Below are 17267 nucleotides of genomic sequence, written 5' to 3'. Positions count from 1 at the left end.
TATTGCTATATAAGTGATTTTTTTAGTGTGTATTCAAGTATGAATGCAAGCACATGTTGAAATATTTCATTAATAAGTAGAATGGCCAGCAGAGGGCAGTAGAAGACCACTTATTGGCTCACTTTCACTTTAAACCAGTTTTCTGCACTAAAGCAAACCAGTTTATCCATGTTAACTCAATGCATGCTTACACACACACACACACACACACACACACACACACACACACACACACACAGCATAGTTAACCATGATTTACCATGATTTACCACATTACTAGCAATTATTTGAAGTGTCAGTGCAAATAAAGTGATTAACACTGACAAAATATGATTGTGTTATAATAGTTATTGCTATATAAGTGATTTTTAGTGTGTATTCAAGTATAAATGCAAGCACATGTGGAAAAAATTAATTAATAAGTAGAATGGCCAGCAGAGGGTAGTAGAAGACCACTTATTGGCTCACTTTCACTTTAAACCTCATGATTTTGACCAGTTTTCTGCACTAAAGCAAACCAGTGTTTCCATGTTAACTCAATAATGCATACTTGCTACATATGCTACACACAATAATGCTACACACACACACACACACACACACACACACACACACACACACACACACACACACACACGTTTCAGTGATATTGGTGTCACATTCACCTTCATCACATTCACCTTCTGTCTTCATCACATTCACCATCTGTCGTCATCACCTGCACCTGCTCCTCATCACCCTCCTCATCATCACCTGCTCCTCATCATCATAACCGTCACCTGTTGTCCTTGTCTTGATCTGTGTATTTAAGTTCCCCTCTCATCCATTATCATTGTCGGTTATTGTTTGTGCACTAGCACTCTGTTATGTTTGTTTTCATGTTGGAAAATAAAACCTTTGTTATATTTGTACCACACACACACACACACACACACACACACACACACACACCATCATTTATCATGATTTACCATGGCTGATACCAATACCAATATGAGAAAATGACTATTTTAAACAGCAGGGGGCAGTAAAATACCACTTATTGGCTTAACATGCCATTAATTCATATCATTTTCACCTTTTTAACTGTTATAGAGGCAAATTTTGTCCGATCTGTCTGAAAATTTTCATGCTTGTTCAGGGTGATATTTCACATGTTCTGACTTGTTTTTAAGAAGGTCTGAGCATTGATTAAAGAGATATAGGCTTTCGGGGACACTTGGTAAAGGCCAGATTTTGAAGTGAACCTATTATAGCTATCCAAATGAAGTAGTTCAACTTTTTCTGACAATTATTGATCTAGTGAGTCCAGAGAATTGTATTGCACTAGTTTTGAACATTATGATATGAAAATTATATGATCAGAGATGGAAAAGACCATTTACAGCCAATACAGGCAGTTTACCATAGGAAATATATGATTTTAAAGCTTTTTAACAGTTATAGCGCCACCTATCGTCCGATCTCCATAGAATTTTTCATGCTTGTTAATGATGTTATGTCACATATGCTGACCAATTTTTGTGAAGTTCTGAGTTTTTATTTAGGATTTATAGGCTTTTTAATGTATTTTGACACGCCCATTTTATAAATTACCCTATTACAGCCATCCAAATGCAAAAGTTCAACTTTTTTTTGATAATTCTTGATCTAGAGAGTCCAGAGAATTGTCCTAGACTGGTCTGGTTCCGATCGGGCAAAAAACCTAGGACTAGTTCGCAAAAGTAGGTTTTTAACATATTAATGAATAATTAATGAACAGTTTGATTGACAGCAATGGTTCTTGAGGCAAAGTTGTTCAGGATGAGGAGATCTATCAAATGATATGCATATTGTGTGGATATTTGTAACACCACGTGATTACAGAGCCGTAAAACTCGTTAGCGCCAACTAGTGGCCGATTTCTTTCAAAATTCTTACAGACCTTTAGGGCCATGAGCCGAACATGCCCATTGAGTTTCGTTCCGATCGGCCTCCGTTAACCTTGTCTAATAGGTGCTCAAACTTCGTTGGCCGATGGCGGCCATGTTTTTTGAGATACGCCAATGTCCTCATACACATACATGGCACCTTGGACCAAGACACTGCATACCAATTTTCAAGTCAATCGGACTAACGGTCAGGTGGTTATAGCCTGTTTTGTGTTTTTTTCATTTTATAGCGCCACCATGAGGCCAATCGTCGCGATTTTTTTACTGTGACCCCAGAGTAAGCTCATACACATGTGTACCAAGTTTGGTGAAGATACCTCATTTACATCGGGAGTTATAGCCATTTTAGTAAAATAGGCCCCTCCCACAACGTACGTTTTGGCGCCCCTAAGCGACCGTGAATCGAAATTTCCACTTGTTTTCGATAATTATTGATATTCAGTCTCCAGAGAACATTTCTGCACTAGTTTGGTTCCAATCGGGCAAAAAACCAGGGACTAGTTCGCAAAAGTAGATTTTTGACAAAATTCAAAATGGCGGAAAATCTATCATGGCGGAAATTAAATCGGAGATATACGTTTTGTTCGTCAGGCGTCCAGCTTTCCAATGATATAAGACACTTGAGTCTACGACATACGGTCTAGGAGTTATGAGCAGTTTCGCGCTTTTGGTTGTTATAGCGCCACCTATGGGCCAATCGGGGTCATAATCTCTGAACCTTTCCTCGATTTTTGTACTACCATCTGTCAAAGTTTCAAAGTTCCAGCTCTTACGGTTTGGGCTGCACGATGCGTTTTACGGCGGAATAATAATAATAATAATAATAATAATTAAAGCTGCAAGCAGCATTTATCGGGGTTCAAGCAGTTAAGGCCGTTAAGGACTTTAAGCACAAAAGCATCAAAAGTTATAAAGTTTTATTTAGCAAGCATGTAACCATTGACATCATAGATGGAAAAGACCATGTTCTAGCATCATTTACCATGATATACCACACTCTAGCATGATTTACCATAGTTTATCATGATTTACCATGGTTTACTATGATTTACCTTGTTCTAACATAGTTTACCATGAATTTATTTGTTTACCTTGATTTACCATGTTCTAGCATGATTTACCATGATATATCACGTTCTAGAATGATTTACCAGGATTCTAGCATGATTCACCTTGATACACCACATTCTAGTATGATTTACTATGATTTACAATGTTTCTAGCGTGATTTACCATGATTTACCACATTACTAGCAATTATGTGAAGTGTCAGTGCAAATGAAGTGATAAACACTGTCAAAATATGATTTTGTTATAATAGTTATTGTTATATTAGTGATTTGCACAAAGCACATGTGAAAAGACTTCATAAGTAGAATGGCCAGCAGAGGGCACTAGAAGACCACTTATTGGCTCAGTTTCACTTTAAATTTCATTATTTTTACCAGTTTTCTGCACTAAATCAAACCAGTTTTTCCATGTTAACTCAATAATGCATGCTTACACACACACACACACACACACACACACAAAGACAAATGTTGTTGTTTTTTCAATGCTATTGGGATATGTCATTATGAAAATATATGTCAATGGTCTATAAACATTTCACAAAGTCTTTGTAAGCTATTAATCAGATTATTCAGAATTTATTCAGAAACCTAAGACTACACACACACATTATGTTGCAGATACAGATATTTGAAATATATGATGTGATCAAACTGTCAATACTAATACTTTAACAGATGGATTTTGAGTAAATGTAATTGTAAATGTTAAAATAGGGAATGACTATTTTAAACAGCAGGGGGCAGTAAAATACACTTATTGGCTTAATATGCCATTATATCCATATCATTTTCACCTTTTTAACTGTTATAGAGGCAAATTTTGTCCGATCTGTCTGAAAATTTTCATGCATGTTCAGAGTGATATTTCACATGTTCTGACTTGTTTTTAAGAAGGTTTGAACATTCATTAAAGAGATATAGGTTTTCGGGGACACTTGGTAAAGGCCACATTTTGAAGTGAACCTATTATAGCTATCCAAATGAAGTAGTTCAACTTTTTCTGACAATTATTGTTCTAGTGAGTCCAGAGAATTGTATTGCACTATTTTTTAACATTATGATATGAAAATTATATGATCAGAGATGGAAAAGACCATTTATAGCCAATACAGGCAGTTTACCATAGGAAATATATGGTTTTAAAGCCTTTTAACAGTTATAGCGCCAACTATTGTCCGATCTCCATAAAATTTTGCATGCTTATTAATGATGGTATGTCACATATGCTCACCAATTTTTGTGAAGTTCTGAGTTTTTGTTTTGGATTTATAGGCTTTTGATTGCATTTTGCCACGCCCATTTTATAAATGACCCTATTACAGCCATCCAAATGCAAAAGTTCAACTTTTTTTTTGATAATTATTGATCTAGAGTGTCCAGAGAATTGTCCTAGACTGGTCTGGTTCCGATCGGGCGAAAAACCTAGGACTAGTTCGCAAAAGTAGGTTTTTAACATATTCATGAATATTTAATGAACTGTTTGATTGACAGCAATGGTTCTAGAGGCAAAGTTGTTCAGCATGAGCAGATCTATCATATGATATGCATTTTGTGACAATAAGTGTAACACCACGTGATTACAGAGCCATAAAACTCGTTAGCGCCAACTAGTGGCCGATTTCTTTCAAAATTCTTACAGACCTCTAGGGGCTTGAGCCGAACATGCCCACTGAGTTTCGTTCCGATCGGCCTCCGTTAACCTTGTCTAATAGGTGCTCAACTTCATTGGCCGATAGCGGCCATGTTTTTTGAGATACACCAATGTCCTCATAGACATACATGGCACCTTGGACCAAGACACTGCATACCAATTTTCAAGTCAATCGGACTAAAGGTCAGGTGGTTATAGCCTGTTTTATGTTTTTTTCATATTATAGCGCCACCATGAGGCCAATCACCGCGATTTTTTTACTGTGACCTCAACTTGAGCTCATACATATGTGTACCGAGTTTGGTGAAAATATCTCATTTCGTTCACGAGTTATAGCCATTTTTGTATAATTAGCTCCGCCTCCTGCGAGCGTTTTGGCGCCCCTTAGCAACCGTGGATCGAAATTTTTACTTTTTTTCGATAATTATTGATATTCAGACTCCTGTGAATATTTCTGCACTGGTTTGGTTCCGATCGGGCAAAAAACCAGGGACTAGTTCGCAAAAGTAGGTTTTGGACAAAATCCAAAATGGCGGAAAAATTTGCATACCGGAAATGAAATCCTTGAGGCCTTTTTTGTTCGGCTTGAGCCAATGATTCCAAAGATATAAGACACTTGAGTCTGTGACAAAGGGTTGATGAGATTTAAGCAAAAATATGCAATTTTTTTGTTTTTTGCACTGTAGCGCCACCTATTGGCCAATCTAGCTCATATTCTCTGAACCTCTCCTCGATTTTTGTACTACCTTCTGGCCAAGTTTCAAGTCTCTAGCACTTACGGTTTAGGCTGCACGATGCGTTTTACGGCGGAATAATAATAATAATTAAAGCTGCAAGCAGCATTTATCGGGGTTCAAGCATTTAAGGCCTTTAAGGCATTTAAGCATTCAAGACATTAAGATTTATTTAGAAAGCTTTTAACCACTGAAATAATAGATTGAAAAGTCCATTTACAGCCAATACAGGCAATTTACCATTGCTTTTTAACAGTTATAGCGCCAACTATCATCCGATCTACATACAATTTTGCATGCTTATTTAGAATGTTATGGCACATATGCTCACCAATTTTCGTGATGTTCTGAGTTTTTGTTTAGGATTTATAGGCTTTTGTTTGCATTTTGCCACGCCCATTTTCTTTATGACCCAATTATACCCATGCGAAAAATGCAAAAGTTCAACTTTTTTTGATAATTATTGATCTAAAGAGTCCAGAGAATTGTCCTAGACTCGTTTGGTTCCGATCGGGCAAAAAACCAGGGACTAGTTCGCAAAAGTAGGTTTTTAACATATTCGTGAATAATTAATAAACTGTTTGATTGACAGCAATGGTTCTAGAGGCAAAGTTGTTCAGCATGAGCAGGTCTATCAAATGATATGCATTTTGTGATGATAAGTGTAACACCACGTGATTACAGAGCCATAAAACTCGTTAGCGCCAACTAGTGGCCGATTTCTTTCAAAATTGTTACAGACCTCTAGGGCCATGAGTCGAACATGCCCACCGAGTTTTGTTCCGATCGGCCTCCGTTAACCTTGTCTAATAGGTGCTCAAACTTCATTGGCCGATGGCGGCCATGTTTTTTGAGATACACCAATGTCCTCATAGATATACATGACAGCTTGGACCAAGACACTGCATACCAATTTTCAAGTCAATCGGACTAACGGTCAGGTGGTTACAGCCTGATTTATGTTTTTTTCATGTTATAGCGCCACCATGTGGCCAATCGCCGCAATCTTTTTACTATGACCTCAGATTGACCTCTTACACAGGTGTACCGAGTTTGGTGAATATACCTCATTTACTTCTGGAGTTATAGCCATTTTAGTAAAATAGGCTCCGCCTTCTTCAAACATTTTGGCGCCCCTTAGCGACCGTCAATCGAAATTTCAACTTTTTTTCGATAATTATTGATATTCTGACTCCAGAGAACATTTCTGCACTGGTTTGGTTCCAATCGGACACAAAACCAGGGACTAGTTCGCAAAAGTAGGTTTTGGACATAATTCAAAATGGCGGAAAATTTGCATACCGGAAATGAAATCCTTGAGGCCTTTTTTGTTCGGCTTGACCCAAGGATTCCAATGATATAAGACACTTGAGTCTGTGACAAACGGTTAATGAGATTTAAGCAAAAATATGATTTTTTTTTGTTTTTTGCACTGTAGCGCCACCTATGGGCCAATCGGGGTCATATTTTGATAACCTCTCCTCGATTTTTGTACTACCATCTGGCAAAGTTTCAAGTCTCTAGCACTTACGGTTTGGGCTGCACGATGCGTTTTACGGCAGAAGAAAAATAATAATAATTAAAGCTGCAAGCAGCATTTATCGGGGTTCAAGCAGTTAAGGCCTTTAAGGCATTTAAGCACAAAAGCATCAAAAGTTATTAAGATTTATTTAGCAAGCATGTAACCACTGACATAATAGATTGGAAAAGACCATTTACAGCCAATACAGGCAATTTACCATGGGATATATATGGTTTTAAAGCTTTTTAACAGTTAAAGCGCCACCTATGGTCTGATCTCCATAAAATTGTTTATTGTGACCTCAAATTGAACCCATACACATGTGTACTGAGTTTGGTGAAGATATCTCATTTACTTCTTGAGTTATAGCCATTTTAGTAAAATAGGCTCCTCCCACAACAATTTAGCATATTCTAGTATTATTTACTATGATTCTAGCATGATTTGCCATATTCTAGCATAATTTACCATGATATACTACATTCTAGTATGATTTACCATTGTTTACTGTGATTCAAGCATGGATTACCATAGTTTATCATGATTTATCATAGTTTACCATGATTTATCATAGTTTACCATGATTTACCCTGTTCTAGCATAGTTTACCATGATTTACCATGTTCTAGCATGATTTACCATGATATACCACATTCTAACATGATTTACCATAGTTTATTATGATTTATCATGGCTTACCATGATTTACCCTGTTCTAGCATAGTTTACCATGATTTACCATGTTCTAGCATGATGTACCATGATATACCATGTTCTAGAATGATGTACCAGTTCTAGAATGATGTACCAGGATTGTAGTATGATTTACCTTGATACACCACATTCTAGTATTATTTATTATGATTTACCATGTTTTTAGTGTGATTTACCATGATTTACCACATTGCTAGCAATTATGTGAAGTATCAGTAAAAATGAAGTGATAAACTCTGACAAAATATGATTGTGCTACAATAGTAATTGTTATATAAGTGATTTTTTAGTGTTTTATTGTTATATAAGTGATTTTTAGTGTCTAATGAATGCAAAAGCATATGTGAGTAGACTTCATTAATAAGTAGAATGGCCAGCAGAGGGCAGTAGAAGACCACTTATTGGCTCACTTTCACTTTAAACTTCTTGATTTTCACCATTTTTCTGCACTAAAGCAAACCAGTTTTTTCCATTTTAACTCCATAATGCATGTTTACACACACACACACACACACACACACACACACACACACACACACACACACACAAACACACACACACACACACACACACACACACACACACACACACACACACACACACACACACACACACACACACACACAAAGACAAATGTTGTTGTTGTTTTTTCAATGCTATTGGGATATGTCATTATGAAAATATATTTGAATGGTCTATAAACATTTCACAAAGTCTTTGTAAGCTATTAATCAGATCATTCAGAATTTATTCAGAAACCTAAGACTACACACACACATTCTGTTGTAGATACAGACATTTGAAGTATATGATGTGATCAAACTGTTTACTGCAAATCTCCTTCAGGATTCACTTTCCTCAATGTGACAATTGTTAGTAGTAATACTTCAATAGATGAATTTGACTACATGTGATTGTAAATGTTAAAAGAGTTATTCAATAACGTCTAAATATGAATTCTACAACAATATGACAAAATGACTATTTTAAACAGCAGGGGGCAGTAGAATACCACTTATTGGCTTAATATGCCATTATATTCATATCATTTTCACCTTTTTAACTGTTATAGAGGCAAATTTTGACTGATCTGTCTGAAAAGGTTCATTTTTGTTTAGAGTGATATTTCACATGTTATGACTTGTTTTGAAGAAGCTCTGAGCATTCATTGAAGAGATATAGGCTTTCGGGGAGACTTGGTCAAGGCCACATTTTGAAGTGACCCTATTATAGCCATACAAATGAAGTAGTTCAACTTTTTCTGATAATTACTGATCTAGAGAGTCCAGAGAATTGTACTGCACTAGTTTTGAACATTATTATATGAAAATTATATGATTATAGATGGAAAAGACCATTTACAGCCAATACAGGCAATTTACCATAGGAAATATATGGTTTTAAAGTTTTTTAACAGTTATAGCGCCACCTATGGTCCGATCTCCATAACATTTCGCATGGTTATTAATGATGTTAGGTCACATACGCTCATCCAATTTTTGTGAAGTTCTGAGTTTTTTTATATATGATTTATAGGCTCTTTATTGTATTTTGCCACACCCATTTTATAAATGACCCTATTACAGCCACCCAAATGCAAAATTTCAACTTTTTTTCGATAATTATTGATCTAGAGAGTCCAGAGAATTGCCCTAGACTGGTCTGGTTCCGATCGGGCAAAAAACCTAGGACTAGTTCGCAAAAGTAGGTTTTTAACATATTCGCGAATAATTAATGAATGGTTTGATTGACATTAGTGGTTCTTGAGGCAAAGTTGTTGAGCATGAGCAGATCTATCTAATGATATGCATTTTGTGACAATAAGTGTAACACCACGTGATTAAAGAGCCTTAAAACTCGTTTGCGCCAACTAGTGGCCGATTTCTTTCAAAATTCTTACAGACCTCTAGGGGCTTGAGCCGAACATGCCCACCGAGTTTCGTTCCGATCGGACTTCGTTAATAGGTGCTCAAACCTCATTTGCCAATGGCGGCCATGTTTTTCGAGATACGCCAATATCCTTTTAGACATACATGGCCCCTTGGGCCAAGACACTGCATACCAAATTTCAAGTCATTCGGAAAAACGGTCAGGTGTCTATACGTTTTTTTTATTTTATAGCGCCACCATGAGGCCAATCGACGCAATTTTTTTACTGTGACCTCAAATTGACCTCCTACATATGTTTACCAAGTTTGGTGAAGATATCTCATTTCGTTCACGAGTTATAACAATTTTAGTAAAACTGACTCCGCCTCCTTCGAACATTTTGGCACCCCGTAGCGACCATGAATCGAAATTTCAACTTTTTTTCGATAATTATTTATATTCAGACTCCAGAGAACATTTCTGCACTGGTTTGGTTCCGATCGGACAAAAAACCACAGACTAGTTCGCAAAAGTAGGTTTTTGACAAAATTCAAAATGGCGGAAAAATTTGCCAACCGGAAATGAAATCGGAGATATACGTTTTGTCCGCCTTGATCCAAGGATTATAGTGATATAAGACACTTAAGTCTACGACAAACCGTCTAGGAGTTATTAGCGATTTTATACTTTTGCTTACTATAGCGCCACCTATTGGCCAATCGGGGTCATAATTTGATAACCTCTCCTCGATTTTTGTACTACCTTCTGGCAAAGTCTCAAGTCTCCAGCACTTACGGTTTGGGCTGCACGATGCGTTTTACGGCAGAATAATAATAATAAAAATCAGCACAATTACAATAGGGTTTCAGCATTTCATGCTTGAACCCCTAATTAAAGCTGCAAGCAGCATTTATCGGGGTTCAAGCAGTTAAGGCCTTTAAGGCATTTAAGCACAAAAGCATCAAAAGTTATTAAGATTTATTTAGCAAGCATGTAACCACTGACATAATAGATGGAAAAGACCATTTACAGCCAATACAGGCAGTTTACCATGGGATATATATGGTTTTAAAGCTTTTTAACAGTTATAGCGCCACCTATGGTCCGATCTCCATAAAATTGTTTACTGTGACCTCAAATTGAACCCATACACATGTGTACTGAGTTTGGTGAAGATATCTCATTTACTTCTTGAGTTATAGCCATTTGAGTAAAATAGGCTCCTCCCACAACGATTTGCCACATTCTAGAATTATTTAATATGATTCTAGCATGATTTACTATCATATACCATGTTCCAGAATGATTTATTAGGATTCTAGCATGATTTACCTTGATACACCTCATTTCAGTATTATTTACTATGATTTACAATGTTTCTAGCATGATTAACCACATTACTAGCAATTATGTCAAGTGTCAGTGCAAATGAGGTGATGAACACTGACAAAATATTATTGTGTTATAATAGTTAGTTATATACGTGATTTTTAGTGTGTGTCCAAGTATGAATGCAAAAGCACATGTAAAATATTTCATTATTAAGTAGAATGGCCAGCAGAGGGCACTAGAAGACCACTTATTGGCTCACTTTCACTTTAAACCAGTTTTCTGCACTAAAGCAAACCAGTTTTTCCATGTTAACTCAATGCATGCTTACACACACACACACACACACACACACACACACACACACACACATACACACACAGCATAGTTAACCATGGTTTACCATGATATACCACGTTCTAGTATTATTTACCAGGAGATAAACGACAATCTAGTATTATTTACTTTGATTTACCATGTTTCTAGCCTGATTTATCACATTACTAGCAATTATTTGAAGTGTCAGTGCAAATAAAGTGATTAACACTGACAAAATATGATTGTGTTATAATAGTTATTGCTATATAAGTGATTTTTTTAGTGTGTATTCAAGTATGAATGCAAGCACATGTTGAAATATTTCATTAATAAGTAGAATGGCCAGCAGAGGGCAGTAGAAGACCACTTATTGGCTCACTTTCACTTTAAACCAGTTTTCTGCACTAAAGCAAACCAGTTTATCCATGTTAACTCAATGCATGCTTACACACACACACACACACACACACACACACACACACACACACACACACACACACACACACACACACAAATGTTTCAGTGATATTGGTGTCACATTCATCTTCATCACATTCACCTTCTGTCTTCATCACATTCACCATCTGTCGTCATCACCTGCACCTGCTCCTCATCACCCTCCTCATCATCACCTGCTCCTCATCATCATAACCGTCACCTGTTGTCCTTGTCTTGATCTGTGTATTTAAGTTCCCCTCTCATCCATTATCATTGTCGGTTATTGTTTGTGCACTAGCACTCTGTTATGTTTGTTTTCATGTTGGAAAATAAAACCTTTGTTATATTTGTACCACACACACACACACACACACACACACACACACACACACACCATCATTTATCATGATTTACCATGGCTGATACCAATACCAATATGAGAAAATGACTATTTTAAACAGCAGGGGGCAGTAAAATACCACTTATTGGCTTAACATGCCATTAATTCATATCATTTTCACCTTTTTAACTGTTATAGAGGCAAATTTTGTCCGATCTGTCTGAAAATTTTCATGCTTGTTCAGGGTGATATTTCACATGTTCTGACTTGTTTTTAAGAAGGTCTGAGCATTGATTAAAGAGATATAGGCTTTCGGGGACACTTGGTAAAGGCCAGATTTTGAAGTGAACCTATTATAGCTATCCAAATGAAGTAGTTCAACTTTTTCTGACAATTATTGATCTAGTGAGTCCAGAGAATTGTATTGCACTAGTTTTGAACATTATGATATGAAAATTATATGATCAGAGATGGAAAAGACCATTTACAGCCAATACAGGCAGTTTACCATAGGAAATATATGATTTTAAAGCTTTTTAACAGTTATAGCGCCACCTATCGTCCGATCTCCATAGAATTTTTCATGCTTGTTAATGATGTTATGTCACATATGCTGACCAATTTTTGTGAAGTTCTGAGTTTTTATTTAGGATTTATAGGCTTTTTAATGTATTTTGACACGCCCATTTTATAAATTACCCTATTACAGCCATCCAAATGCAAAAGTTCAACTTTTTTTTGATAATTATTGATCTAGAGAGTCCAGAGAATTGTCCTAGACTGGTCTGGTTCCGATCGGGCAAAAAACCTAGGACTAGTTTGCAAAAGTAGGTTTTTAACATATTAATGAATAATTAATGAACAGTTTGATTGACAGCAATGGTTCTTGAGGCAAAGTTGTTCAGGATGAGGAGATCTATCAAATGATATGCATATTGTGTGGATATTTGTAACACTACGTGATTACAGAGCCGTAAAACTCGTTAGCGCCAACTAGTGGCCGATTTCTTTCAAAATTCTTACAGACCTTTAGGGCCATGAGCCGAACATGCCCATTGAGTTTCGTTCCGATCGGCCTCCGTTAACCTTGTCTAATAGGTGCTCAAACTTCGTTGGCCGATGGCGGCCATGTTTTTTGAGATACGCCAATGTCCTCATACACATACATGGCACCTTGGACCAAGACACTGCATACCAATTTTCAAGTCAATCGGACTAACGGTCAGGTGGTTATAGCCTGTTTTATGTTTTTTTCATTTTATAGCGCCACCATGAGGCCAATCGTCGCGATTTTTTTACTGTGACCCCAGAGTAAGCTCATACACATGTGTACCAAGTTTGGTGAAGATACCTCATTTACATCGGGAGTTATAGCCATTTTAGTAAAATAGGCCCCTCCCACAACGTACGTTTTGGCGCCCCTTAGCGACCGTGAATCGAAATTTCCACTTTTTTTCGATAATTATTGATATTCAGTCTCCAGAGAACATTTCTGCACTAGTTTGGTTCCAATCGGGCAAAAAACCAGGGACTAGTTCGCAAAAGTAGATTTTTGACAAAATTCAAAATGGCGGAAAATCTATCATGGCGGAAATGAAATCGGAGATATACGTTTTGTTCGTCAGGCGTCCAGCTTTCCAATGATATAAGACACTTGAGTCTACGACATACGGTCTAGGAGTTATGAGCAGTTTCGCGCTTTTGGTTGTTATAGCGCCACCTATGGGCCAATCGGGGTCATAATCTCTGAACCTTTCCTCGATTTTTGTACTACCATCTGTCAAAGTTTCAAAGTTCCAGCTCTTACGGTTTGGGCTGCACGATGCGTTTTACGGCGGAATAATAATAATAATAATAATAATAATAATTAAAGCTGCAAGCAGCATTTATCGGGGTTCAAGCTATTAAGGCCTTTAAGGGTTTTTAAGCACAAAAGCATCAAAAGTTATCAGGTTTTATTTAGCAAGCATGTAACCACTGACATAATAGATGGAAAAGACCATTTACAGCCAATACAGGCAATGTACCATAGGAAATATATGGTTTTAAAGCTTTTTAACAGTTATAGCGCCACCTATAGTCCGATCTCCATAAAATTTGGCATGCTTGTTAATGATGTTATGTCACATATGCTCACCAATTTTTGTGAGGTTCTGAGTTTTCATTTAGGATTTATAGGCTTTTTAGTGTATTTTGCTACGCCCATTTTATAAATGACCCTATTACAGCCATCCAAATGCAAAAGTTCAACTTTTTTTTGATAGTTTTTGATCTAGAGAGTCCAGAGAATTGTCCTAGACTGGTCTGGTTCCAATCGTGCGAAAAACCTAGGACTAGTTCGCAAAAGTAGGTTTTTAACATGTTTGCGAATATTTAATGAACGGTTTGATTGACAGCAATGGTCCTTGAGGCAAAGTTGTTCAGGATGAGGAGATCTATCAAATGATATGCATATTGTGTGGATATTTGTAACACCACGTGATTACAGAGCTGTAAAACTCGTTAGCGCCAACTAGTGGCCGATTTCTTTCAAAATTGTTACAGACCTCTATGGCCTTGAGTCGAACATGCCCATCGAGTTTCGTTCCGATCGGCCTCCGTTAACCTTGTCTAATAGGTGCTCAAATTTCATTGGCCGATGGCGGCCATGTTTTTCGAGATACGCCAATGTCCTCATACACATACATGGCACCTTGGACCAAGACACTGCATGCCAATTTTCAAGTCAATCGGACTAATGGTCAGGTGGTTATAGCCTGTTTTATGTTTTTTTCATGTTATAGCGCCACCATGTGGCCAATTGCCGCGGTTTTTTTACTGTGACCTCAGATTGACCTCTTACACATGTGTACCAAGTTTGGTGAAGATACCTCATTTATTTCTGGAGTTATAGCCATTTTAGTAAAATAGGCCCCTCCCACAACGTACGTTTTGGCGCCCCTTACCGTCCGTGAGTCGAAATTTCAACTTTTTTTCGATAGTTTTTGATAAACAGACTCTAGAGAACATTTCTGCACTGGTTTGGTTCCGATCGGGCGAAAAACCTAGGACTAGTTCGCAAAAGTATGTTTTTGACAAAATTCAAAATGGCGGAAAATCTATCATGGCGGAAATGAAATCGGAGATATACGTTTTGTTCGTCAGGCGTCCAGCTTTCCAATGATATAACACACTTGAGTCTACGTCGTACGGTCTAGTAGTTATGAGCAGTTTCGCGCTTTTGGTTGCTATAGCGCCACCTATGGGCCAATCGGGGTCATACTTTGATAGGTTCTCCCCAAATTGAGGACTACCATTTGGCCAAGTTTCAAGGTTCCAGCTCTTACGGTTTGGTCTGCACGATGCGTTTTAGGGGAAAATAATAATAATAATAATAATAATAATAATAAAAATCAGTACAATTACAATAGGGTTTCAGCACTTCGTGCTTGAACCCCTAAAAATCAGCACAATTACAATAGGGTTTCAGCATTTCATGCTTGAACCCCTAATAAGAAGAGACGTTTTGGACAGTTATAGCGCCACCTATTGTCCGATCTTCACGAAACTTGGCATGCTTCTTCACCATGTTCTGACACATCTGCTCATCGATTTTTGTGAAGTTTGGGGTTTTCCCTTAGGTTGTATAGGCTTTTGAGTGTTTTTTTGTCCCACCCCTTTCCTGAATGACCCTGTTACAGCCAGGCCAATGCAAAAGTTCAACTTTTTTTCGATAATTATTGATCTAGAGACTCCAGAGAACTGTGCTAGACTGGTCTGGTTCCGATTGGGCCAAAAACCTAGGACTAGTTTGCAAAAGTAGGTTTTTCACTAAATTGCCCATAGAAATTTTTTTTTTGCTCGGATCGGGATTTGGAGATAGCCATTTGTCCGTCTGGATCCAGGGATCACAGTGATGCTAAAATTGAGACTCTAGGACAAACTGTCTAGGAGTTATGAGCAATTTAGTAAATGTGGTCATTATAGCGCCACCTATGGGCCAATCGGGGTCATATTTTGATAGGTTCTCCCCAAATTGAGGACTACCATTTGGCCAAGTTTCAAGGTTCCAGCTCTTACGGTTTGGGCTGCACGATGCGTTTTAGGGCGGAATAATAATAATAATAATAATAATAATAATAAAAATCAGCACAATTACAATAGGGTTTCAGCATTTCATGCTTGAACCCCTAATAAGAAGAGACGTTTTGGACAGTTATAGCGCCACCTATTGTCCGATCTTCACGAAACTTGGCATGCTTCTTCACCATGTTCTGACACATCTGCTCATCGATTTTTGTGAAGTTTGGGGTTTTCCCTTAGGTTGTATAGGCTTTTGAGTGTTTTTTTGTCCCACCCCTTTCCTGAATGACCCTGTTACAGCCAGGCCAATGCAAAAGTTCAACTTTTTTTTGATAATTATTGATCTAGAGACTCCAGAGAACTGTGCTAGACTGGTCTGGTTCCGATTGGGCCAAAAACCTAGGACTAGTTTGCAAAAGTAGGTTTTTCACTAAATTGCCCATAGAAATTTTTTTTTTGCTCGGATCGGGATTTGGAGATAGCCATTTGTCCGTCTGGATCCAGGGATCACAGTGATGCTAAAATTGAGACTCTAGGACAAACTGTCTAGGAGTTATGAGCAATTTAGTAAATGTGGTCATTATAGCGCCACCTATGGGCCAATCGGGGTCATATTTTGATAGGTTCTCCCCAAATTGAGGACTACCATTTGGCCAAGTTTCAAGGTTCCAGCTCTTACGGTTTGGGCTGCACGATGCGTTTTAGGGCGGAATAATAATAATAATAATAATAATTAAAGCTGCAAGCAGCATTTATCGGGGTTCAAGCAGTTAAGGCCTTTAAGGCATTTAAGCACAAAAGCATCAAAAGTTATTAAGATTTATTTAGCAAGCATGTAACCACTGACATAATAGATTGGAAAAGACCATTTACAGCCAATACAGGCAATTTACCATGGGATATATATGGTTTTAAAGCTTTTTAACAGTTATAGCGCCACCTATGGTCTGATCTCCATAAAATTGTTTATTGTGACCTCAAATTGAACCCATACACATGTGTACTGAGTTTGGTGAAGATATCTCATTTACTTCTTGAGTTATAGCCATTTTAGTAAAATAGGCTCCTCCCACAACAATTTAGCATATTCTAGTATTATTTACTATGATTCTAGCATGATTTGCCATATTCTAGCATAATTTACCATGATATACTACATTCTAGTATGATTTACCATTGTTTACTGTGATTCAAGCATGGATTACCATAGTTTATCATGATTTATCATAGTTTACCATGATTTATCATAGTTTACCATGATTTACCCTGTTCTAGCATAGTTTACC

This window comes from Squalius cephalus, assembly GCF_949319135.1.
Source record: "Squalius cephalus genome assembly, chromosome: 6".
In the NCBI taxonomy this organism is placed as follows: Eukaryota; Metazoa; Chordata; class Actinopteri; order Cypriniformes; family Leuciscidae; genus Squalius; species Squalius cephalus.
This window is presented reverse-complemented; position numbering follows the sequence as displayed.